Source organism: Anolis carolinensis, chromosome 1 (genome assembly GCF_035594765.1).
Source record: "Anolis carolinensis isolate JA03-04 chromosome 1, rAnoCar3.1.pri, whole genome shotgun sequence".
NCBI classification, from domain to species: Eukaryota; Metazoa; Chordata; class Lepidosauria; order Squamata; family Dactyloidae; genus Anolis; species Anolis carolinensis.
In genome coordinates this window covers 135,694,737-135,719,403 of record NC_085841.1, presented here as the reverse complement: position 1 = coordinate 135,719,403, position 24,667 = coordinate 135,694,737, and the positions used below count along the sequence as shown (strand labels likewise).

The window sequence follows — 24,667 nt, the reverse complement described above, 5'->3', positions numbered from 1 at the left end:
GGCTGCTCACCAGCCTGCACCACAGGATGTTGTGGATGTTGTCCATCTACAACCTTATGCATTTTATTAATGGGATAATTCATTTAAAAAAATTAAAATCTCCTTTCAAATAACCTGGGCATCGCCAGGTACTCAACCAGGTATATAGTAATAAAAGTCAGTGTTTGTGGGTATGTATGTATGTATGTATGTATGCGGCGGTGTATACTTCCGCCCTGGGATCTGACTACCACAGACCACTGCAACCCCCCACAAAACATGCATCTGGAGCAGTTTGGACAAGGATGGACCACGGACGAAGGAATTTGCAGTACCATCACCTGCTTTACAGACCACACAACCCCCACCAGTGACAGACTAGGACCAAGCTTGGAACACAAACTCCCTATGACTTTCAACCCTGGCGAGCTTTGGTGAAGGATGGAACATGGATGATAGGATCTGAAGTACCTTCACCCACATCCAGAGACTATTCCTAACCCCCTCAGTCATGTAGCTGTACCAAAGATGGCACAGACCCCCATGACTCTTCTTATATACTGCTGAGGTTTTTGGGAGGATTGACCACAGATGATGGGATTTCCAGTACCTTCAGCCCCATCCAGAAACTACTGCAAACCCCATCGGCCATAGATCTGCATCAATGGGCCCATTCATAATATCCAAAACAACTCAATGTCCGCTACTAATAACCCGGGCACCGCCGGGCACCCAAGCTAGTAGGTATATAAAATAAGTATAAAAATTAAACATTTATTGTCAAATCAGCATTTGCAAGGTGCGCTAAACAGGCTGATCTTTTAAAACTAAGTACATCTGAAGCATCTTTTGCAGAGTTAGTCCACTGTAAACAATGCAAAACAGATTTGTGCAAATATCTAAAACAACCACTAAGTGAAATTCAGAAAACATTTACTGTTACTAAATTTTTCAGGACCACACTATTGAACTAAGGGGATCCCATTTGGGGTTGGGATCAACAGTTTGAGAAACAGTGTGCTACACATCTCTGATGCTGCTCAGGAAAGTGCACACAATCTCTCTATGGCAGGGAATTTGAAGTACTTCAGTAAACCACAAATCTCAGGATTCCATAGGATGACAATAGGTGTTATATAGAATAATAATTTTGGAGCATGTATACATTCTTAGTGGATAAAAAGAATATATAAAGAGAATTTCTCGATTAAAAGATTTTAAGATATTAACAGCACAAGACTTCAAGAGGTTTTTGGCCTACAACTCCCAGAGGTTTTTGGCCTACAACTCCCAGAAATGCTAAACAGTTTACCAGTTGTTCTAGAAGATATTACATAATATCATTTAATGATAATCCATTTAATGGCAATAGCATGTTCTTAAAAAACCCACATTTGATGCAGCTCACTTTTGTTTTCGGTGGAATAATGGAAAACCACTTTTACTAAAGAAGGCAAAAGCAAAAAAACAAAAAACAAATACAATTTTGCTGCTTTGTTTATTACAGTCTAGCATACATGCCACAACTCTTGCTAGGCCCATGAATTTTCAATACATCAGGCTGCGTTGTCCAAGTATCCTAAATCAGGAGGTAGAATTGCCCTATACACCTTAAATAGAAGTCTGCACAATTAAAATAGGTCAGAGTCTAAATCAGCTTAAGTGTTTTCATATCACCAACTAGAACATTATCCTAAACAAAAAGAAAGAATAAAGCAGAAGAAAAAGTGGGACTGACTGTCAATTGAACATGCACTATACCTAGAAGAACCACTTTGCACTGAACATTTTTTTTTATTTAAAAAGGCTTTTGCATTCACTAGGAATGGAGAAGGCAATATTTTCATGACTTTCCACCCATAATATATTTTTGTAAAGAAAAAGATGGGGATCTAAGAGTGCCGGTGGGTTCACTAAACACTGTACCTACTACTGGAAACATTAATTAGACCTTAATAATGAACACTCTTACACAAGCAAGTCCTATTACACATAGTGTGATTTACATCCATATGAACATATAAAAAGATTGTTCTATGATGTCTATCATTTAAGCAAAGGATGATTTTATGGAGACAGAACATTTAAAGCAAGAACTTATACAGTAGAGTATCACTTATCCAACATAAACGGGCCAGCAGAATGTTGGATACGCGAATATGTTGGATAATAAGGAGGGATTAAGGAAAAGCCTATTAAACATCAAATTAGGTTATGATTTTACAAATTAAGCACCAAAACATCATGTTATACAACAAATTTGACAGAAAAAGTAGTTCAATACGCAGTAATGCTATGTAGTAATTACTGTATTTACGAATTTAGCACCAAAATATCATGATGTATTGAAAACATTGACTACAAAAATGAGTTGGATAATCCAGACCGTTGGATAAGTGAAAGTTGGATAAGTGAGATTCTACTGTATTTAGGAACAAAGGGAGGGTTGGCAAGGAATCAAAATGCTCTCCTTGTGCTTTTTGATATTACCACAAAAATACATAAAATAACACACTTCTACTATGTCTGTTTGCATTGATAGAATAATAGTATCATAAGGGAAGCAAGTTCTATGATTATGGACTTTATCCCACACACTCCTCCCATTTTAAAAGTTCCAATCCATTGATGGTATCATTTATGATAGAGCTCTTCCCACAATGCAGGGGAACTCCCTGTCAGCTCCGTCACAATTTGTCAGTTAAATGTCAGAAATAGTCATAAAAAAGGGAGGGACTAGAAGACAGTCTGAGATCATCTTCTGGACTCAGGAACCTGGTATTCCATTTCAATAGTAGAAAAACATGTGGGATAAGAGCTTTCAGAATCACCCACGCTTCTTGGCAGGGGGTTGGACTGGATGGCCCATGAGGTCTCTTCCAACTCTACTATTCTATGTTTCTATGATTCTATGAATTGAATCTATGACGTGGACAAACGGGCTGTCCTGTGGGTAGTCTCCTAACCAGCAGTGAGTTTCTGGTATTCTGCCATAATAGAGCTGCTCAGTCCTTTTCAGGATCACTACTTTAGTAGATCACTATTTTTCTCTGCCTTTAATAATGCAAATCTGGAAACCAAGAGTTCAGTCCCTCACGGTGTTGAAGTAAGACCCCCCCTTTAAAAAAAAAAAAGGAGAGAGCAAAGAATCCACTTTCTCATGGGATAAAGATGGAAATGGCAAGTAATGGAGAAACCAGAAAATTCAGATGACATGTGATAAGTAATGAATAACAGAACATTTGCAATGCTACAGGACTAAACGCCACAGTTACATGACACTACCCTACCACACTCACACACACGGGATAAAGTCCTATATTGGCCTCTGTGGACATAAAATATTAAGGTATTTCCAGGAGAATCTGTAACGAACTCAGGCAGGGGGGAATCCTTTTAAATCCCACCGCTGCCACCAATTGTAAAGATGTCAGGCAGAGTCACCGCTGCCACCAATTTGTAACAAACTCAGGCAGGGGGGAATCTTTTGAAATCCCACCTGACACCGATTGCGGAGATGTGGAAAAGGATGATGTTTTAATTAAATTGTATTTTTATATATATATATATATATATATATATATATATATATATATCCGCTGCCGCCACTTATTAAAGATGTTTTTATTTTAAACACTGCCACCAGATTATAGAGGTTTTATAATGCTGCCACCAAATTACAAAGGGAATCATCAATTCCTGCCACCACTATAGGAATACGTAGCCAGTAGCTACTTAGAGAGGAGACTTTTATTTTTCTTCTTTCTTCTTGTTTATTCTTTATGTGTGTATGTATGATAGAGAGTGAGATGTTTGAAGGAATAATAACACATTTATTTAGGCACAAGCTTGATGGTTACAATAACTTTTCTTCTTGTTTGAGGCATGTTACTGAACAGTTGCAAAGTTATATTGAGGTGTTTCAAACTTTAAAATTCCACTTCAATCACAGAATATCTGTTCCTAGTCAGGAGACAGACTACCTTAAAATAAGTCACCAAACTTATTTTAGACTTCACTCAAAATCCAACCTTTGAGCCACCCTGATTCTCCAACTGAGAATCAGTCCTAACTGTAATTCCTCCAATTACAGACTACCTTAAAATAAGTCACCAAACTTATTTTATCCCTGATCCCCTAACTTAGGATCAGCCTTCCCTGAGCTTCAACAGAGCCCACACTGAGTTTCCCTCCAAATTCTGATCCCTCTTCAGCTAACCCAGTTGGCTCTGCCCCCTTCTCCATGGCAACCAGCCTCTGAGTGCTGAGTAACTGAAATATTAACCCTTTTAAAAACACAGTTAAACATGGCATCTGTAAATTAAAAATCACACTTCATTACAGAATCCTTCTGCAGAATCAACTTCAAAGTGGACTGTTATTAATTTAAAGGCTGAGGCCCCTTCCACACTGCCCTACATCCCAGGATCTGATCCCAGATTATCTGCTTTAAACAGGATTATATGAGTCTCCACTGACAGATAATCTGGGTTAAACAGATAATCTGGGATCAAATCCTGAGATATAGGGGAGTGTGGAAGGGTCCTAAGACACCTAAGAAAGCAGCCAGCATATCTGGAGTCAAATCAGTATGTGATAACAAAAGCGCAGTGAAAGCCCTTTCCATAAGAAAGAAAGAAGCATTGGTAAAAATTCATAGGATACAATGCAGTTTGACAACACATTAATTGTCTTGACTCAATGATATGGAAATGTGAGAGGTGCATGGTCTCTAGCATTCTCTGCCAAAGAATGCTGGTGCCTCAGCAAACTACAATTCTTAGAATCCCAGAGTATTCAGCCTTGGCAGTTAATATGGTGTCAAACTACATTAATTCTGCAATGTATAACCAGTTTCATGCTCATGTATGAATCAGATGAAAAATCTTCTTTGAAATCCTGTGAAATTGAACCACATTGACAAAAGCCAAAACCTAAACACGTCGAATAAATAAAAGTTTGTTTTGACATAAAGTCTCCCTTCCAATGTTCCATTAGCAGACCTCGGCTTGTGCCACACAATTTCAGGTGCATCAACATTGTAGAATGAATGTAGTTTGATACGACATTAACTGCCATGGATCAATGCTATGGAATCATAGTTGTTGTTTTACAAGGCTTTTAGCCTTTCCAGCAAAGAGCTCTGGTGCCTCACCAAACTACAAATCCCATGATTTCATAGCATTGAGCCTTGACATTAAAGTAGTATCAAACTACATTAATCCTCCAGTGTACATGGCATGCATGCACCCATTTTCTCACTACATCCTGTGCCCAACTAAGAACTCCAGAACTGCCTAGGATGCAGAGTAGAAGGAAAAAGGCTAACCACTCCTTCCCTTTTTGCTGATGAAAACCAGTGATTGGTAGAGCAGCAGGCAGCTGACTTCACCCACTGTGTAACAATTACAGTAATTGAGCATTTAATAAATCCACCCATTGTAATGCCTGGAATAATGAGCTCTCCCTATTTTCCTTACATAGCTTTTGTGGAAAACCTGAGGCTCCGTTGTCTCCCTGTATTTCTGTCTCCTTACTTGGATTTCTCAGCCTGCAGTTCCTTACCAGTCCATGATACTTCTGTGCCTTTTCTTTGTCTTTTGTAATAATAATGACTGATGACACTAGAGTGCATATAGCATTGTGACTCATAGATCTCCATTACCAATTAATGAGATATCACAAGCTCTGACTCAATGTCATTCCATTTGCTTATGTAACAATTTTGCATCCGAGTGTCTAGTTAGCTGTTTTGTGGCGATTTGAAAATACGACAGCTGTAAGTTTTCCATTGAAGCAATGCAGATTTTATTGTGTGGCTGATATTTCCATCACATTTAATGGTTTCCATGACAATTTCCCACTTTACTAGGATTGAAGCAGGCAAGTATTTTACTGTGGTGATTCTAGAGGGAAGATATTTAAATAGACAATTGTTTTGTTAAAAGACAGAAATAAAACCAGATCCCCCCTCCCCCCACCAAGCTCTTAAACAGCTTTGGGAAGTTTTAAAAAGCCACATAAATATTAAAAAGGTCACTTCCCAGATAAATTTTAAATATTAATGACTTTATTAATTTCTTTTTCCTTACCCTCGAGCAGATTTTGAAGATTAGATAATACAGGACTATTATTATACTTTGTTTCCAACAACTAAAACAGACCGTAAAGAGTAAGAAAGGTTTTGCTTTGCTTTATGTAATTGCCATATCTTGTGTGAAGAGAGTCATAGAGGGATCAAAAATATTAGTTGGAAATTGGGAAGGTTGAATCTTGATTTAGCCCACGATATGCAATGTATTTTTAGGCAAGCTGATATTCCCAACTTTCAACATGAGAAAGATAGATCTTTGCAGCAACCTTCAACCTTCAGTATTGAGCTTTTTCATCGTTGGCAATGAAGGATAACCAAAATATTGTGATGCTAGGCATCACAAGATTTGGAGGAGAAAAATCTCACAAGATGTCACTTCAGCTTCTCAAAAGATTTAGGAGTGGGGCAGACCTACCATATATACTCATGTGTAAATCAAGGCCCGGTTTTGGGATCAAAATTATGGATTTTGACATGACCCTTGATAAGTCAAAAGTCATTCCACAGAGAGGAAAATACCAATACTGCCTCAGAGGCCAAATATCCCTGGATACTATCATCATTTTCTGGCCTAGGCATTCAAACAGGCCAGAAGTGGTATCATAGCACAGAGAATAGAAGGTGCTGGTGCTTCTTTTGGGTACTCCTGGGACAGAGTAAACTCTTGCCTTTTGCCATTCTACTCAGACAAGGGGATTGATCCTTTTTAAACAATAGTTAAGATAACAGCACTCACACTGACCCATGGATACGCTGATCCAGCTTCTTGGGGTTGGTATATACTAGGCTTGAGCGATCCATGAAAAAATTGATTCTAAACTCGTTTCAAAAGCAGGGGGCGCCAGCGTTTCGTTTCTGATGTCATTTCCGAATTTTGCCCCCCAAAAAATTCGAAATTAACGAAAATTCGTTATTTTCTAAATTAATTCGTTAATGGCGGACGCACATGTGCAATTCCCAAAAACAGCACAGAGGGAGAGGACTTTACAGGACTCTCCCACCCTCATTTTTTGAGTGATCTTCTTCAAACCTGGTACAGTGGTAGAACACATTTAACACTGATAGCTCACCAAAATTTGGAACGTTTCCCTTATCCTCTGATTTTTGGCGAATTTTCATAGCTTTTATAATAAACCATTTTTTAATAATTGCAGAAATCTGTTCCTGGTTTGAAAGTCTTATTTCCTGTTAAATTGGGTTGTCTTTACTGTGAAAGTCATTGTTCTACTTCAGAAACTTTGTTTTTGTGGCTGAAACTTTGTTAAATTGGTGTGTGTGTGATATATACTGTGTATATATATATATAGTCCCTGCATGTGTGTGTATGTGTGTGTGTGTGTGTGTGTGTGTGTGTGTGTGTGTGTGTATAGGTAAAGGTAAAGGTATCCCTTGACGTTAAGTTCAGTCATGTCTGACTCTGGGGGTTGGTGCTCATCTCCATTTCTAAGCCCAAGAGCCAGTGTTGTCCATAGACACCTCCAAGGTCATGTGGCCGGCATGACTACATGGAGTGCCATTACCTTCCCGCCAGAGCGGTACCTATTGATCTACTCACATTGGCATGTTTTCAAGCTGCTAGGTTGGCAGAAGCTGGAGCTAACAGCGGGCACTCACTCTGCTCCCGGGATTTGAACCTGGGACCTTTCGGTCTGCAAGTTCAGCAGCTCAGTGCTTTAACACACTTCGCCATCAGGGCTCATGTATATATAATATACATACACATACACACAATGTGGAGAATATGTGGAAAGGTAGATAGATAAGTTGGGAGCCACAGCGAAGGCACCTTCCTGGGAGCAAGGTCTAATAATAATAATAATAATAATAATAATAATAATAATAATAATAATAATAATAAAAAAAATCCCTTACAATATCCAAGATGGCTCACTGCTACAGAATCTTGGGAGGTTTAGTTTGGTATGGTACCATTATTGGCAGAGAAAGCCAAGCTGTAGGAGTTGAAATCCAATCATTTATCCTCCCTATATAATCAATTTTATATGCATTTTTAGCTACAGAAAAGCTAAACTCAGGACAGTAAAAGAACAACACCCAGAAAATGGGAATTCCAGACAGGAAACAATCAGGGTCAGCTAATACCTCCCAACAAAGGATTCCCCCAGGTAGGAAGCAGCCAGGCTTTGAAGCTGCAAGGCTATTCAATGCTAATCAAGGTGACCAATTGCAACATTCACACTTGCCTCCCACAGACAAGAGTTCTTTCTCCCACCCTGGACCTTCCACAGATATATAAACCCCACTTGCCTAGCTTCGCACAGACGTCAAAACCTCTGAGTATGTCTGCCACAGATGTGGGTGAAATGTCAGGAGAGAATGCTTCTGGCACATGGCCATAGAGCCCGGAATACATACCACAACAGTGTGATCCCGGCCATGAAAGCTTTCGACAACACAACCACAGTATCCATTCAAGTTCATGTAGCGTGGTATGGAGACCTGTATTGGGGGGAGGGAGGGTGCGAATCTGGGCCCCTGGGAGTCGTAGTCCTCCCTCCCTCCCTCCCCGGGAGCAGCCGAGGACGGGCCTGGCCCACACCCCCTCGCATCCCGGGCCTCTTCCTCCTCACCGCCGGGCCCCTCTCTGTATCTCTCAGTCTCTCCATTCCCGGCTCCATCCGCCGCCTTCCCGCCTCACAGAGAGACACCAAGTCTGAGCTGAGGCGAGGTGGCGGCGGCGGCGGCCATTTCCCCCCTCCGTCTTCCTCCTCCTCCTCGGCCTCCTTCCCCCTCACCCCCTCCCATTGGCTGAGCCCGTGATGCCCCTTTTGCTGAGGGGCAAAAGGAAAGGGCCTGAATGGTGGGAGTTTGGGTGATTTGCAAAAGCTTTTTTTTCCTAACGAAAAAAACGACAAAATAAGAAAAAACGGCCTCTCGCGATTCGAAACCGCGATATCCAGACGTGTGGACAATCAAGGCCGTATATTGCTTCAAAACTAACGAAAATAACGAATTAATAACGGGTAACGGGGAAATCGAATTATTTGAGCAAGCTTAGTATATACTATAATTTCTATACTTACACATGAGTACATAGAATTTTAAGCCCCCAAAATATGGGACTTGCCTTAGCCAGCCTAAGCAGCTGAATGCCCCATTTTACCTCCCTTAGCTTGGGAAGACTGTAAAGAATTGTCTTCAGAATGATTAGATTGACATAAAGCTATGTCAAATTAACCAGCTTATTTTTCCCAAGTTTGTTCTCCTATTGAGTGATATCAGTTTCACTAAAATTGAGGGGTCTGGGAGCCTGGAGTGACAAGCAGCCAGAAGGTCAAATCGGGACAGAGACAAGAATGAAGGCAAAAGCAGAGGTCTTTATTCTTCCTGGCCAGAAAGGATATCAGCAGAGCTAATTCTCAAAGTACAGTAGAGTCTCACTTATCCAACATAAACGGGCCGGCAGAATGTTGGATAAGTGAATATGTTGGATAATAAGGAGGCATTAAGGAAAAGCCTATTAAACTTCAAATTAGGTTATAATTTTACAAATGAAGCACCAAAACATCATGTTAGACAATAAATTTGGCAGAAAAGTAGTTCTATACGCAGTAATGCTATGTAGTAATTACTGTATTTATGAATTTAGCACCAAAATATCACGATATATTGAAAACATTGACTCCAAAAATGTGTTGGATAATCCAGAATGTTGGATAAGCGAATGTTGGATAAGTGAGACTCTACTGTACTGATATATCCTTACTGTGAATAAAATGGGCTTATATATAGGTATGTTTTGGCATGATGCCTCAAGGGGTTAGCTGAAGAATTAAGAGATCAATTTTTGTGGTGTCCCTTACCTGTCCTACAAGTTAGCTTGTTAATTTGTTGGTTCATTCATTATTTCATTCCTGCTTCATTTGATAATTCTTTCTAAATATTTATGAGTGGAATCACCTCCTTCCTTTCCCTACTGCAAAAGAATACTGACCTATCTTTCTTGGTTCTCATGTGAGTTATGGAGGCAATGCACATGAAACTCTTTCAATTTCACGAACAGATTGCTATGTTTATTACGCAGACTCAAGTCATTTCCAATTATTACGACCCTAAGGTGACCCCCATCTCATAGTTTTCTTGCTAAGATTTGTTCAAATGCTTTTGCTTCTCTCTAAGACTGAGAGAGTGGATAGTCGATTTCTACAGCTGAGGAAAGAGTCATACCTTGGTCTCCAGAGTCATCGTTCAATGCTCAAACCACTACACCATGCTGGTTTTGATACTAATATAACCAGCAGGATAAATACCATAATCCAAGGAATAATCAAAATGATGCCTGCTTTCTATGAGGCTAGCAGCACAATCTTATAAGTAAGTCTTAGAAGTAAGTCACATTGAATTTAGTGCAGATAAGTATTTATGATATTGCAGCTAATTATTTAGGTTCTGCATCCCCTTTTAAATTGATGGTCCAGACCACACATTTCTGTTCATATCATCATTCCCAGTCAGCTATTGATATTACACTCACATGGACAAATGTGACATGTGAACCAAGATCCACCAAATATATCGACAAGATTTTATGCTATTATGTCTGCACTTTTCTATCTACCCCATACTCTTGGCAACATGAATCATCTATTCCTTATCCATGATTTTTCATATATTAGGTTTCTCCCTTTAAATGTAAACTCACTGGCATTCAGAATTATTTCCATGTACAGAAGTAGTAATTGGCTCCACTCATGTTGTAAGACCACTTGCACTGACATCCACATCAAACTCATTAAGTATCCTTAATGCTTGTGACATCCTTAATGTCACAAGAATTGTTCTCATACTCTTTTTACCAAATCATGCAAACATGAAATTATGCAACTGCTCTAGACCAAGTTGGGTTCCCATCAGACATGAAAAACTTCTCACTGACTTGTACCCAAATGCTAGTTCTTCACAGGTTTATTTGTAGCATTTGTAGTAGTAATTGCAGTAGCAAGTATGGACACAATAGCCAGAGTATAGATGGCTTTCACAGAGCCATAACGTCCATCACTCCCTAATCAATATCTCCTACATACCTATACAAAATACAAAATTCCCTTAGAGCAAATAGGCAGGTATCTTGAAAGATCTTTTTATCAAAAGAAGGAGAATTAATGGATTTGAAAAATAACTTGGAGTTATAATTGCATGATCATTGGGGACTATTTCATTGTTCCTAACAGTTTGATGGGAGTTGTGTTGACATCACCATCTTATTAAGAGTAGATGATGTTAGGATTCTCAGCCTAGGTGAAATCTCATGTTTTCGAACTTCATACAAGATCTCTTTGGGTTATTCTGGCCTGGCTACAGGCTATGGGCTTCTTTGTCAATGGCATCCACCTGTCCTCCCTGAATATAGCAACTGGCTTCAACAGTTATCTTTGGGCTGAATAAGAATTTTGGGGTGTGGGTACAGTTTTGTTTTGGTTTTTTTGCCTGCTCCATGCTGTATTTTAATTCAGTGTAAATGAATGTTTCAAACCTTATTGTCACTGGTGTTCACACAAAAGCTGGAAATTTGAGCAGTTGACTTTAATAATATGCTACCAGGCTCCTTTAGCTTCAAACCCCACTAATAAAATACAAAAAAGAAATCCATGAGATATTGCTTGGCTATCCTTCTGCCCTTCTCTCCCCCCCCCCCCTTTCCCCCGATTGTATTCCTGTCTTTCTCTTTGTCTTCCTGTCTCTTTTTGTCTGCTTTGTCTATCTGTCTTCCTTTTCACCTGATTAGCGTACAGTTCAATCCTTTTTTCCATACTGTTTCTGTCTGACTGTCTTTCCATTGAAGTCATTTCTTTGGTTTCTTTCTGTTGTCTCTTTCCTTTCTGAAAATGCTATGTGCATGCATTAAATCGGGGTGTCCAAATTAAGGGAACAGTAGAAGTGCAAAGCATTTTCACTTCATTCAAAAAGGGAAAAAAATATTTCTTTTTCTGTCCTAGAGCTATTCTGTGTAACCAAGCAATATTCACTTGCCCTAGAGCAGCTTATGGTCAACAAAGTTTAAACAAAAATATGCTTCTAAGCAGAGAAGCTGTCTAAGCTATCAAATACTCCTTTTGATTCCCCAAAGCAGAATTAATAACCAGAGGTTAAATAAAATGCTATTCCCTCGCACCCATGCTGCTTAATTCTGTACTCCATGCAACTGTAACATAGGCACTTCACAGGGATGACTCAGTCATCTTTGATTCTTTTTTCTTTCCCCACACAGATACAAAGCTAAAGACCAAAATTTAAATGCTTGCTCTGCTTGGAAATATACCTCTATTTCAAATGAATGTTCTTATTCTCACATGTAGACAAACCCTCCAGCCAATAAGAATGTGGTTCTGTTAAACCCTAGACCTGTACATTTACATTAGTTGTTATAGTGTGACCATCTAATTCTAACAGGTCCCGCCCCGCCCCCCCAAACACACATGCACACACACACATTTCTAGAATGTAGCTGGGGTGAAATATCTCAGAAATGACTGTGTCGACATCATAAATACAGAAAAGGCAGTTCTTTGGAATCAGGCTGTAAGCAGAGGTCTTTGCTTGTTTTTGTTCTTTCCTGACATTGAAAATGATAAGTGAACTGTTCTTGAATTCATCTGTGTACAAATGAATACATAGAAATGGGAATTCTGAGCAATTCCTTATTTTGCTGCCAATATCCAATCATTCACCTAGATCTGTTAAGTGGGATAAGCAAATCTGTCTTTTTCTCAGCTATGCCATTGTTGCATGTTTCTCTGTAATGATATCCTTTTCTGTATTATTGTAAGATTAAAAGAACACTCAAAATGCAACATTAATATATTTACAGATGCATTTTATCTTCAAATATTTCAATATGCATTGTTATAGAGAAAGAGACCATAGAGAACAATTAATTCTGCTATTGTTGTGTGGCTTCAAGTCATTTTCAACCCCAAGATGACTCAATCACAGATTTTGTTTTGTTTCGTTTTGGTTTTGTTTGTTTTTTTGGTGGGGGGGGGGTGGGTTTGTAAGATTCGTTCAGAGGTGGTCTTCTATTGCCTTTCTCTTGTTACTTGTCCAAGGTCACCTTATGGATTTCCATGGCTGAGTGAGAATTCTAACCCCAGTCTCCTAAAATCTAGACCAGTGGTTTTCAAACTGTGCTCCTCCAGCTTTTTGGACTTCAGCTCCCAGAAATCCCAAACAGTTTACCAGCGGTTAAGAATTGTGGGAGCTGAGGACCAAAACATCTGGAGGAGCATGGTTTGAGAAACTCTGGTCTAGACTAACACTCAAACTAGTTTAACATGCTGGCTCTCACTTTATTCATTTTATTTGAACAGATAGCCCAGGGCTCATCTATATAGGCATTATAACCAAGATTCTCCCTGAGTAAACTCAAGGTTTCTCCACTCCCAATATATGCTGAAAGTTAAAAAGGGTTAATGCAGGTTAGCCGTGTATTAGGAAAGTTAAGTGATACTCCAGAGTTCGCTTGGAAATTCAGAGCAAACCTACAGCTTTGGGACAATGTGGTCAACAGAACTGGGTCCAATTCTGCCTGGGCTACTGTCCCCACAGAGCCCCATTGCCATTTCCTTTTCCCTGAGCTCATCAGTACAGGGAAAAGAGGATGGATAGTGCTCATGTTGCTGCCATCATCACTCCCAAATAGTTAATGTTCCATATTAACTCCTGGTTACCAGGGCACTCCATGCAGGCATCAGTAAAGGTGCCCTCACAAGAGGAAGATGGGGAGATTGGTTCCCTCCTTCTTTCTAGCCCTATAGGAAATTCTAATGATGCCAACACAGAAGACCTGCAGTGGCCAGGAGCTCACATAGCTCTGAAGTCATCTGGAAACTGCAATGGTGGCCAGAGAGTGAGGTGACAGTTTAGTGAAGTCAATCCTGTTTTGGCTGAACTATGTAAAGTCCAAGCCATCACCACTGAGGCTTTACAAAAATATTGTGTAGAATAATCCCAGAGTTACCAGGCAGTTGTCAAAGCCTCTACCCCTAAATGCCAGCAGAGCATACATTAACAGTCCAAGGTCAAGCTGATAGTCCAAAAGAGATACAAATATTAACAGAATAACAGAATGCCCATTCTAATGTCGTGAACCAATTACCAGAATACAAGACTGAATCAGAATCCATAAGCCAAGGGCCAAAGTAAGTTTAAGAGTCCAGGGCCATAGGTTCTAGAATTGACATTGCAGCCAGCAACCAGGTCTTCAGTTCTTTAAATCCTAAATTCATAGGCTCTTTTTTCAGCTAATCTAAAGGAACTGCACAACTGAAATCTCTCTTTTCACAGAACCAAAAAAGCTGGAACAATTATCTCTTCCTCATGCTGCTCAGGGGAACTTGCTTGCACATGTTTAGCAGGCTGGGAAGTAGTAGCTCCTTCCATGGGCGTTGCTTCAGAGCTTGTCTGAGGGAGCTGCTGGACACTGCTGAATGACTGCTGTGCCTTCCACCAGCAACTCCTCATCCATGTTTTTCAAGCTGTCCATCGACCTCATCATTTGGGCTAATTTGCCCATCATATGCCGGTTCCTCTCTCCTTTTGCCAGGGAGCCCATTACACGATGTGCATCTACTTCCAGTGAGGCTCTGTGGCAAAAGGGGAGGGAAAGTGGCATACACTGCTGCCGCGGCAACACGAGAGGCCCCCTTGAGATGGGGGCAAGGATAAATCAGGAGATGCGGGGCATGGGCCATTGGGTTCTCCATGCCCCCACCTCCCACTGGGACCTCACGGATTCACCATGAAGCATGACAAATCCTGTCATTAATGTGATAAGATCCCATGACACTGGTGTAGACGCAGTTTCAGTTTCAATATACTGAATAGTCTGAGAGGCAGAAATGCTAACATACAGTGTACTAATTCAAAAAGGGCAAATTTCTTAAACACCCTTACAGGTGGGCAGACTTTGCAAGCAGGTAGTTTAATCTCAAGTCCACTCTAACAAAGAGTAACTCTGGATCAATAGTTTCTATACAAGAAGATGCAAGGTTGGCAATGATTAAAAACTAACATGTATGTGTGTGAAACTTTTACACAAATAGACCTCCTCTCAGTGTTGCTCTCAGTTTTTAAATTGAGAAGCTACATAATTATGTGGAGCAGAAGTGAATCTAGTAAAAGTTATTGTGAAATCCATTAAATCTCTGTTATAATATGCAATCAGCATTACAAAAAAAAACCCCCAATGTTAAATTCTCTGTTTTCTGTGATCTCTGGCATAGTGATTTCCCCATAGTCCTTTACATACAAAGTCATTTTTATGGTATCATGAAGCTGAATATTTAGATTACTGATGAAACAGAAGGCTCCCAGGTGTGTAGAGAGTTTTATAGACAGAGGGATATCCCTCTGAATGTACAGAACAAAGCCTTAGGCTCTGGAATATTTTAGTATGATTTTATTTTTCATTTACTTTAATGTGGCTCATTAATCAAGACCGCATGTGAGACATTTGAAAATGAAAAAGCAGATTCTGATTTTAGGCATGGAGAATTCTATAATAATGTAACAGTCATATAAATATTTGAGAAACTGGTTTGTCAAACATATTATAAGGAATATCAAAATGTAGCAATAGACAATAAATGCTATTACTTATTTATTACCACCTCATCACATGGCTGCCAAAAAAATGCAGACATTGCTTTGCTTTGCCTCAGGGCATGGGGAAGTGGCCGCCCCACACCCCATATCACTTGGCTCCTCTGGCTGTTGATTTCATGGGGGAGGGGAGTATGGTACACACATGGAGCACGCTGCTTCTCCTCATTAAAATCAATGGCAAGATGGGAACCCTGCTGTGTTACTGTGGCGGTGCAGCAGTTCCGCCCCCCTTCACCCACAGAGTTGGCACAATATCATATGATTGGAACTGGCCGGCTCCATGGGTGTCCAGGGCTAGATTGGCTCATGCCACTTATTATAGCCCTGAGTGATGAAGTCATTAGTCAACATCAGTTGCTCCTAGATGTCCAAATACTGTCCAAAGTCTTCCAGTTCTTAATGCTGGATAAACTGGTTTAGACCCATGTTAAGCAAAGTTGGAGAATACTCTAGAGTTTCTGTGAGCCCCACACAGTGTGAGCAGCAGAAATGGCTCCAGTGCAAACCAGATCTCTGTCCACATGGGCTGGCATTGTTATTCTCTTTCCCCCATGTGTTGCATCCCTAGGCTGCGTAGGCACATCAAAACCACACTGAAGCCCCAGAATATAAGCGAACAAGTTGTTTATTGAAGATTATATGCAAGCAATAGCAAAATTAAAATTCAAAGTCAATAGAATAGGTTTGAATCCACAGGAACAAAGTACTTGAAAACCTGGAAGCAAAAGTCTATAAAAATCACTCAAATAACATAGTCCAAAATGGATATCAAAGTCAGTTCCAAGAAAGGTATCATGAGTAGTCCGAACATGATTTCAAGGATTAATCCATAGCATGAATCAAGCTGGGAACACATGAAGCAAACTGGAATACAGGAACAAAACTCCACATTTAGTCCAAGGTACAGAGACAAAGCTGGAACACAAAGCAAGGGTCTTGGCTGGAATCAAAATCTAAACTGAAAAACACTGTAACTTTCAACTGGAAACACAGGAACAAGCAAGGCTGGAACTTGAATCAAGATACAAGGCTGCTGAAATACACAAGAAGCAAAGATCCTCCTTCTTGGATTAGCAACCTTACCACCTCTGACTGTGTCAGAGAAAGCAACCCTTCTTATGGGAAATTCAAGGTCCCTTTCCGTGAGAAGCTTGCTCATTATTTTGCTTCAAAAGCAAATGTCTACTCCTCCGAACACACTTCTTTTCTCAACTGAGTTATCACTCTCCTCCTGTCAAGCTCATTATCCCTCTCCACCTTATCAGTTCCAGTGTCCGAACTAGAATGTCCATCTGGCACCTGGAGATCTGACCTTGACTGCTTTGAGAAACGTGGTTCAAACTGCCTACTTGCAACCATTCTGTCTCTGGTCCCAGAATCCACTGGGACAAACTCTGGCTGTATCTCAGGATCAAATCCAGAGTCCCCTGGCAAGGCAGGTAGAGGGCGAATCACAGGCTGAATAGGGTCAGACTCAGATGGAGGCTGGGCCACAACACTGTGCTCATCAGCACAGGGAAAAGTGGATGGAAAGGACCCATGTCACACCCACCCCACCATATTGTTGTAGCAGATGGTCTCAGGAGAGATGGGATTGTCATCTTCTTCTCCCTAGTCATGTGGGTGTCAGCAAAGTTGATGGCTAGGAGCTCCCCTGGAACTATGCAGCCTTCTGGCAGTTGAGACAGGAACACAAGAGATAAGGTAGTAGTCCAACAGTGCCAAAAGGATTTCAACTCAACTGGATTGTGAGCATTCTGTCCACTGTTGCTGTGCGGTGAACCTGAATATATATTGCAACTCTGGGCCTGGACCTGAATGTTGTGGTCAGTGTAAATGGTGCCTAAACTCCAAACATGGAGGGCACAAAGTGGAACCTCCAAGGGAGACTATACTAGATCTTCAGATTCTGATCTTGTCACAATTACTATGCAATCTAATCATTTATAGCATGGAAAGCCATTTTCTTGGAAGCAGACATGTATAGAAAAGTATAATTTCCACACTTTAAAAGCAATGAGAAGAAATGTGTGAAAATGAGTGATGGAAAAGAAAACCTTTGACTTATACTACTTGATAAGTGGGGTTTGCTGGTGAAGAATGAAATTGCTATCAATTATTTCTGACCTAGACTTCATTAATTAGTTAGTTTCCTACAAGTGCATTACAGTTGGCTTTGCTTTTGTGACAAACTGATAAAGCACCTCTGTCAAAGTAATTCAGATATAAAATTGTAATTAGAACTTCTATTGAGATTTTGCTTCTTATCTTAGTGTAAGTTAATGACTCTTTGGGATTTTTAAAAATGATATCTCATTCTCTCAAGAGTCAAGTTTTTATTAGCATGTTTGCAACATTTACCAGTTGACCTTTCACAGCGCTCAGACAATGTAGATTGCAAAGGTCTGGCGGAAAGAAAGAATATTTAGGGAGAAATGTGAGATATATTCATAGCACTGCCAAGTTTTGTAATGGAAAATGGAAGCCATTAATTATGGGCATAAGTTGGCATACTTGATGGTTCTTGAGGAAACAGGAGGAGGCAGGATGTTGAAGAGCAATAATTTGAAGTAATGAGGGCAGATGGGTAAGAGATCAATGAAAGGGCATAGCTAGTCAAGATCCTTCTTAGCCTGAGAAATCAATAAGTAACAGGTAGAAGAGATCATCATCAATTTCTCAGTCAATGCTATGCTTATGGTAAATGGATATGATGGTGTTAGAGTGAGGGCAATGCCCTTTGGTTTGTAGTTCCCCATAGAAAGAGTAGAAGCATATAAAAAGCAAGCAATGGAGTGAAGCCTGGCAGCTGTGATTCAGGAGGAAGATGTTTGGTCAAGACCTGAACCAGATTAGGTTTCAAACCTGTGTTTGTCTGCTATGATTCCAATGAAATATGTAAGAGTAGAGCTGCTAAGGCTGTAGATTGAGGATTTTCTTGCAGCATTGGGAAGACTGTAGTTACAATACTTACCTGAATATTAAAACCACATAACCTTGGTAACCAAAACCATGCCTTCAAAAGGAAAGGTTTCCTTTCATTATGTTACAAATTAAATTTATTTGTGATTTTATGTATATCACTTTTGGGATGGAATCTAAGCAGCAGACATCATATTATTTATAACTAGTCCCTTCTAAATCTTGAATCCAATCCAGTTATTTTGACATGAGACAGAAAATCCCACAAGCATTAATCCCTGAAAATTAAAAACATGTAAACATATACAGAGAAATAACTAACAAACAGAGGTCATTTTGTGACAACTAACTTCTTCTTGGCTTGGTCTGATGCTAAAACTGGCCCTGGTGAGCTTTCCTGCAAATCATAAGAGACATGATCTGTCACAAATCTGCTCCAATGTGTTTTGCTGTGATTTAATGCATTTGTAATCTAGAAGTGCTTGGTAGAAAATTTGAGCGATGTAAACAAGAAGCAACAAGGGGAAAAAGTAACACTGACCACTGAAACTGTTTCCATTGCAAATGAGCATTGTTATCCATTACACACATCTCTCATCCCATGACATTACTGGTGAATTGATTTTGCTTGTTCTTCTTTTTATGGAAGGAAATCAGACTTGTAGAATGTCAATGCAAGCATTTCTGTACATTAAGAACAATTTGAATCCCAGTTTTCAGTAGCTTTTTTAAAAAAAACTTCTAAGAATTCTTCAGGTAACACTTTCTTTACAGGAGAAACAGTACCCAATTTCATCAAATAGAAAAATGCCCCGTTGAATGAATATGGATAATGTCTTTTAAAAGAATTTAAACCTTAAAACAGTTGATAGGGCGTGCATGAAAAATAATGAGCACTTCACTATGGTTGAGGTCATATAACCACTGTTTCTTTAAGTCTCCATAACACTCTTTATCTCAAGCAACTTGAGAGAGTCAATAAGCTGTTACTGGCATGGATGGTGTTATTGCAATCAATTATGACTTGTAGTGAACAGCATTTTCTTGACAGCCCATGGCTTTTTTCCCTGACATTGTCACAGTAATTACAGTTTTATTTTTTTAGAAATTTGCCAAATTGCATTTGCAGGAGGAAATGCTTTCACATGGCATCCTCAAGCTCTCCCAGTTGTTTATTCTTTGACAACCAGAATCAATTTGTTTCTTTTGCCCCTCGCAGCACAGAATGAGTTTCAGAAGCTGATGCAATTATTTGTTGACTTGAGAGAGACATGCGCACACACATACATCACTATGAAACTTTATATTTGATTACTATCCCCTTTGCAGCATTTATGAAGAGCCAGAACCAAGCCAATCTAAATTAAAGCAAAAGGAATTGGGTTTTCCAGACCTTGTGCATTGTAATTTCTAAAACAGGGTAGTATGTGGATCTTCAAATATTGTTGGACTATAACTCCCAACATTCCTACCTATTGGTTATTTTAAGTAAAATTGCTGGGACATCAGATTGTCACGAGATAGTAAGAGATGTGAAACTCTAAGAAGTGCAGCTATCATTTGGATTTCTTTATTTTTAAATAATGTCTTCTACACCTTTGCATATGTCTCCAATGTGCAGAAAAATAATGAAAATCTGTTCCAAAGAGACAACTAGGACTACTTGGCATTCTTGTGTGGTCAAGCCAGCTGTGATACAAACCACATTTTAAGTTCTTTGTTATTTATGACACGAGGGACTGTAATCTGGAAGATTTATATCAATTGAAACCTAAGAGTGACAATTGGAATGATACCATAGCACCATGGGGAAATCACTTATTGAGCAACAACAGTAGATAAAACATCACTGCCTTTATTGGAATGTTTCAGTACAAAGAGAAGAGAAGGGTATTATTTGTAAATGAAAAAAATATAGCCCTGAAACCAAAATACTGCTTACATTTGGAAATGCTTTCAAGGTCAGACTACCACAAGGAGATGGGAAGGTCATAAAGATTTGATAACTATATGTTTTAACACTGGCACTATTCCAATGCAACACTAGAATACGTGACATACATCTGTGTTTTTATCTTGCTGCTGACAATTTTCTCCTAAAAACTCCATCAGTTGGTTAGCTATTTTCTTTCTAAAGTAAAGTATACTATCACATTCTTTATTAACTGCAGTACATTCTTCTTTTTTACATGTACTGAACCTCAGCCCAGTAAAACATTAGAACAACATTACTGTCCAGTAAAATAAAGTAGTTTTGAAGTCGTGTTTATTTCAGTTCCATATTAAGTATCTGTTAGAGTAAGTCTCTCACTTATTTATTTATTTCGTGTCAAAAGCATTGCATAATAAATAAGTTTAAAAGTGATAAAATAAAGGAATCACAAACAGCTAAATAGTTTTGGACCAAAAGCGGGCAACAGCAATCGCATTGTCCGTAGCTTTAAACAACTCCTCCTCTGTGCATGAGGCAGGGCATTGTGGGCAAGCATGCATATGAGGAGTTGTTTGTTCAGCTCCACAGTCACACAAGGTGGAAGATTCCTCCAGGTAGTGCCATCTTGCCAGGTTGTCTTTTGATCTGCCCACTCCACTTCTCAGTCTATTTAGGGTCTCTCACTGGCATTAATGGGACTTACAAATACTTACCTATGTCTAAATCAACTGTATATATTTTATGCATTGGCCCAAAAGGTTTATATAATGTATGGCTAAAACATAATATTTTCCACCATAAATATTATTCAGATCAATAACCCCAATATGCTGGGCCTGACCAATGATCTCCAGCATATGTACAAGCAAACATGGTGTAGTGCAGTGGTTCTCAGCCTGGGGTCCCCAGAGGTTTTTGGCCTACAACTCCAAGAAATCTCAGCCAATTTACCAGCTGTTAGGATTTCTGGGAGTTGAAGGCCAAAAACATATGGGGACCCTAGGTTGAGAACCACTGGTGTAGAGACTAAGGATATATTGGATTAGCATTGCCTTAGATCAGGGGTCCCCAAACTTTTTAAGCCGAGGGCCGGTCCACAATCCTTCAGACTGTTGAGGGGCCGAATTATCATTTGAAAAAAATATACAAATAAATTCCTATGCATACTGCACATGTCTTCTTTGTAGTGCAACAACAACAACAACAACGAAAGACCAATACAATATTTAAAAATGAAAACAATTTTAACCAACATAAACCTATCAGGATTTCAATGGAAAGTGTGGGCCTGCTACTGGCCAATGAGATAGTCAAGTTAATTAGGATTGTTGTTGTTGCTGTTGTGTGCCTTCAAGTCATGTCAGACTTTGGCTGAGCCTAAGTCTAAAATTAATTATTTATTTACTGCATTTATTTACTACATTTATATCCCACCCTTCTCACCCCGAAGGGGACTCAGAGCAGCTATATGTACATACAATATATTATATTATTAGCTTAACACAATATTAGCATTATATATTACTATATTGAACTATACCACTATACTATTTTATAATATGTAATACATAACATATAATTAATATTATTATATGGTATTACTATTAGTATAATATTGTGTGTGCCTGTGTGTCTTCAAGTCATGTCAGACTTTGGCTGAGCCTAAGTCTAAAATTAATTATTTATTTACTGCATTTATTTACTACATTTATATCCCACCCTTCTCACCCCGAAGGGGACTCAGAGCAGCTATATGTACATACAATATATTCTATTATTAGCTTAACACAATATTAGCATTATATATTACTATATTGAACTATACCACTATACTATTTTATAATATGTAATACATAACATATAATGAATATTATTATATGGTATTACTATTAGTATAATATTGTATAACATAAATTATCAATATTATATGTATATACAATATATTATATTATTGAAACTGACATAAAAATATTATATTATAAAACTGAGGGTGGGGGCCAGGTAAATGACCTTGGAGGGCCGCATCCGGCCCCCGGGCCTTAGTTTGGGGACCCCTGCCTTAGATAAATGCCAACAAGAAGAAACTGGCTTCACTCGTCTTATTCCCTGCTTCACCCCACTTCTGCTTCACCTCGCATTACTTTGTTCTTTGTTATTTAAGAGCTAAAATTTAGAAGGGCTTTGATACTGTTAATTTAAATATAGATGGTATTTCGAGTATTCAATTTCCCTTTTCCAATAATTCAAGAACAAATCAATGACAATGAGAGGTGACAATAAGGGTCACATACTAATAAAAGAAAATTCATTTTGTACAGTTCACCTATTAACTTTGATACAGATTTTTAAGTAAACTTCCAGGAGTACGATATCAAATTATTTTTTTAAAGCATTAGCAGTGCATATAGTAATGAAACTTTCATATCCATGTCCATTTTTTCATTTTTATTCCCAGAGGACATGAACCAATCAAAATTAAGACTTTTATGTGTTATTGATTGAAGTGGACTAGAATTAAGCATTTGCTTAACACTTCCACTGGAATAAATGAATAGTTTAATTCCAGTTTAATCCTGTGTTGATAAGGATTGGAAGGAAACTAGCAATTTAATATCATTCTTCTACATGTCCATGTTCCAGAATGTATATTCTGGGCTGTCATTCCTTAATTTACTACAAAACTCCATCAACATAGGACAGTATCATAGAATCACAGAATAGTAGAGTTGGAAGAGACCTCATGGGCCATCCAGTCCAACCCCTGCCATGAAGCAGGAAATCGCATTCAAAGCACCCCCGACAGATGGCCATCCAGCCTCTGTTTAAAAGCCTCCAAAGAAGGAGCCTCACCACAGTCCGGCGGAGAGAGTTCCACTGCCGAACAGCCCTCACAGTGTGGAAGTTCTTCCTGATGTTCAGGTGGAATCTCCTTTCCTGTAGTTTGAAGCCGTTGTTCCGCATCCTAGTCTCCAAGGCAGCAGAAAACAAGCTTGCTCCCTCCTCCCTATGACTTCCCCTCACATATTTGTATATGGCTATCATGTCTCCTCTGAGCCTTCTCTTCTGCAGGCTAAACATGCCCAGTTCTTTAAGCCGCTCCTCATGGGGCTTGTTCTCCAGACCCTTGATCATTTTAGTTGCCCTCCTCTGGACGCTTTCCACCTTGTCAACATCTCCCTCCAATTGCGGTGCCCAGAATTGGACACAGTATTCCAGGTGTGGTCTGACCAAGGCAGAATAGAGGGGGAGCATGACTTCCCTGGATCTAGATGCTATACCCCTATTTATGCAGGCCAGAATCCAGTTGGTTTTTTTAGCAGCCGCATCACATTGCAGGCTCATGTTTAACTTGTTGTCCACGAGGACTCCAAGATCTTTTTCACATATACTGCTGTCGAGCCAAGCGTCCCCCATTCTGTATCTTTGCATTCCATTTTTTTCTGCCAAAGTGGAGTATCTTGCATTTATCCCTGTTGAACTTCATTTTGTTAGTTTCGACCCATCTCTCTAGTCTGTTAAGATCGTTTTGAATTCTGCTCCTGTCTTCTGGAGTGTTAGCTATCCCTCCCAATTTGGTGTCATCTGCAAACTTGATGATTGTGCCTTCTAACCCTTCGTCTAAGTCGTTAATAAAGATGTTGAACAGATCCGGGCCCAGGACGGAGCCCTGTGGCACTCCACTCATGACTTCTTTCCAAGATGAAGAAGACGCATTGGTGAGCACACTTTGGGTTCGTTCGCTTAGCCAATTACAGATCCACCTAACCGTAGTTTTGTCTAGCCCACATTTTACTAGTTTGTTTGCCAGAAGGTCGTGGGGGACTTTGTCGAAGGCCTTACTGAAATCCAGGTACACTACATCTACGGCGTTCCCTGTATTGACCCAACTCGTAACTCTGTCAAAAAAAAGAGATCAGATTAGTCTGGCATGACTTGTTTTTGGTAAATCCGTGTTGACTATTAGCAATGACCACATTTGTTTCTAGATGTTCGCAGACCACTTCCTTAATGATCTTTTACAGAATCTTGCCCGGTATTGATGTGAGGCTGACTGGACGGTAATTGTTTGGGCCATTCTTTTTTCCCTTCTTGAAGATAGGGACCACATTTGCCCT

General features: G+C 39.5%; 1 long non-coding RNA gene across 1 annotated transcript in view; it reads left to right on the top strand.

Moving 5' to 3' along the window:
• The first annotated feature begins 7,938 nt into the window (after nt 1-7,938).
• The window catches only part of LOC134299606 (uncharacterized), a 34,172-nt gene continuing 17,443 nt past the window's right edge, over nt 7,939-24,667 (top strand). The window contains exon 1 of the long non-coding RNA XR_010006834.1: nt 7,939-8,523. This is a non-coding gene — a long non-coding RNA (uncharacterized LOC134299606). The remainder of the gene's footprint in view (nt 8,524-24,667) is intronic.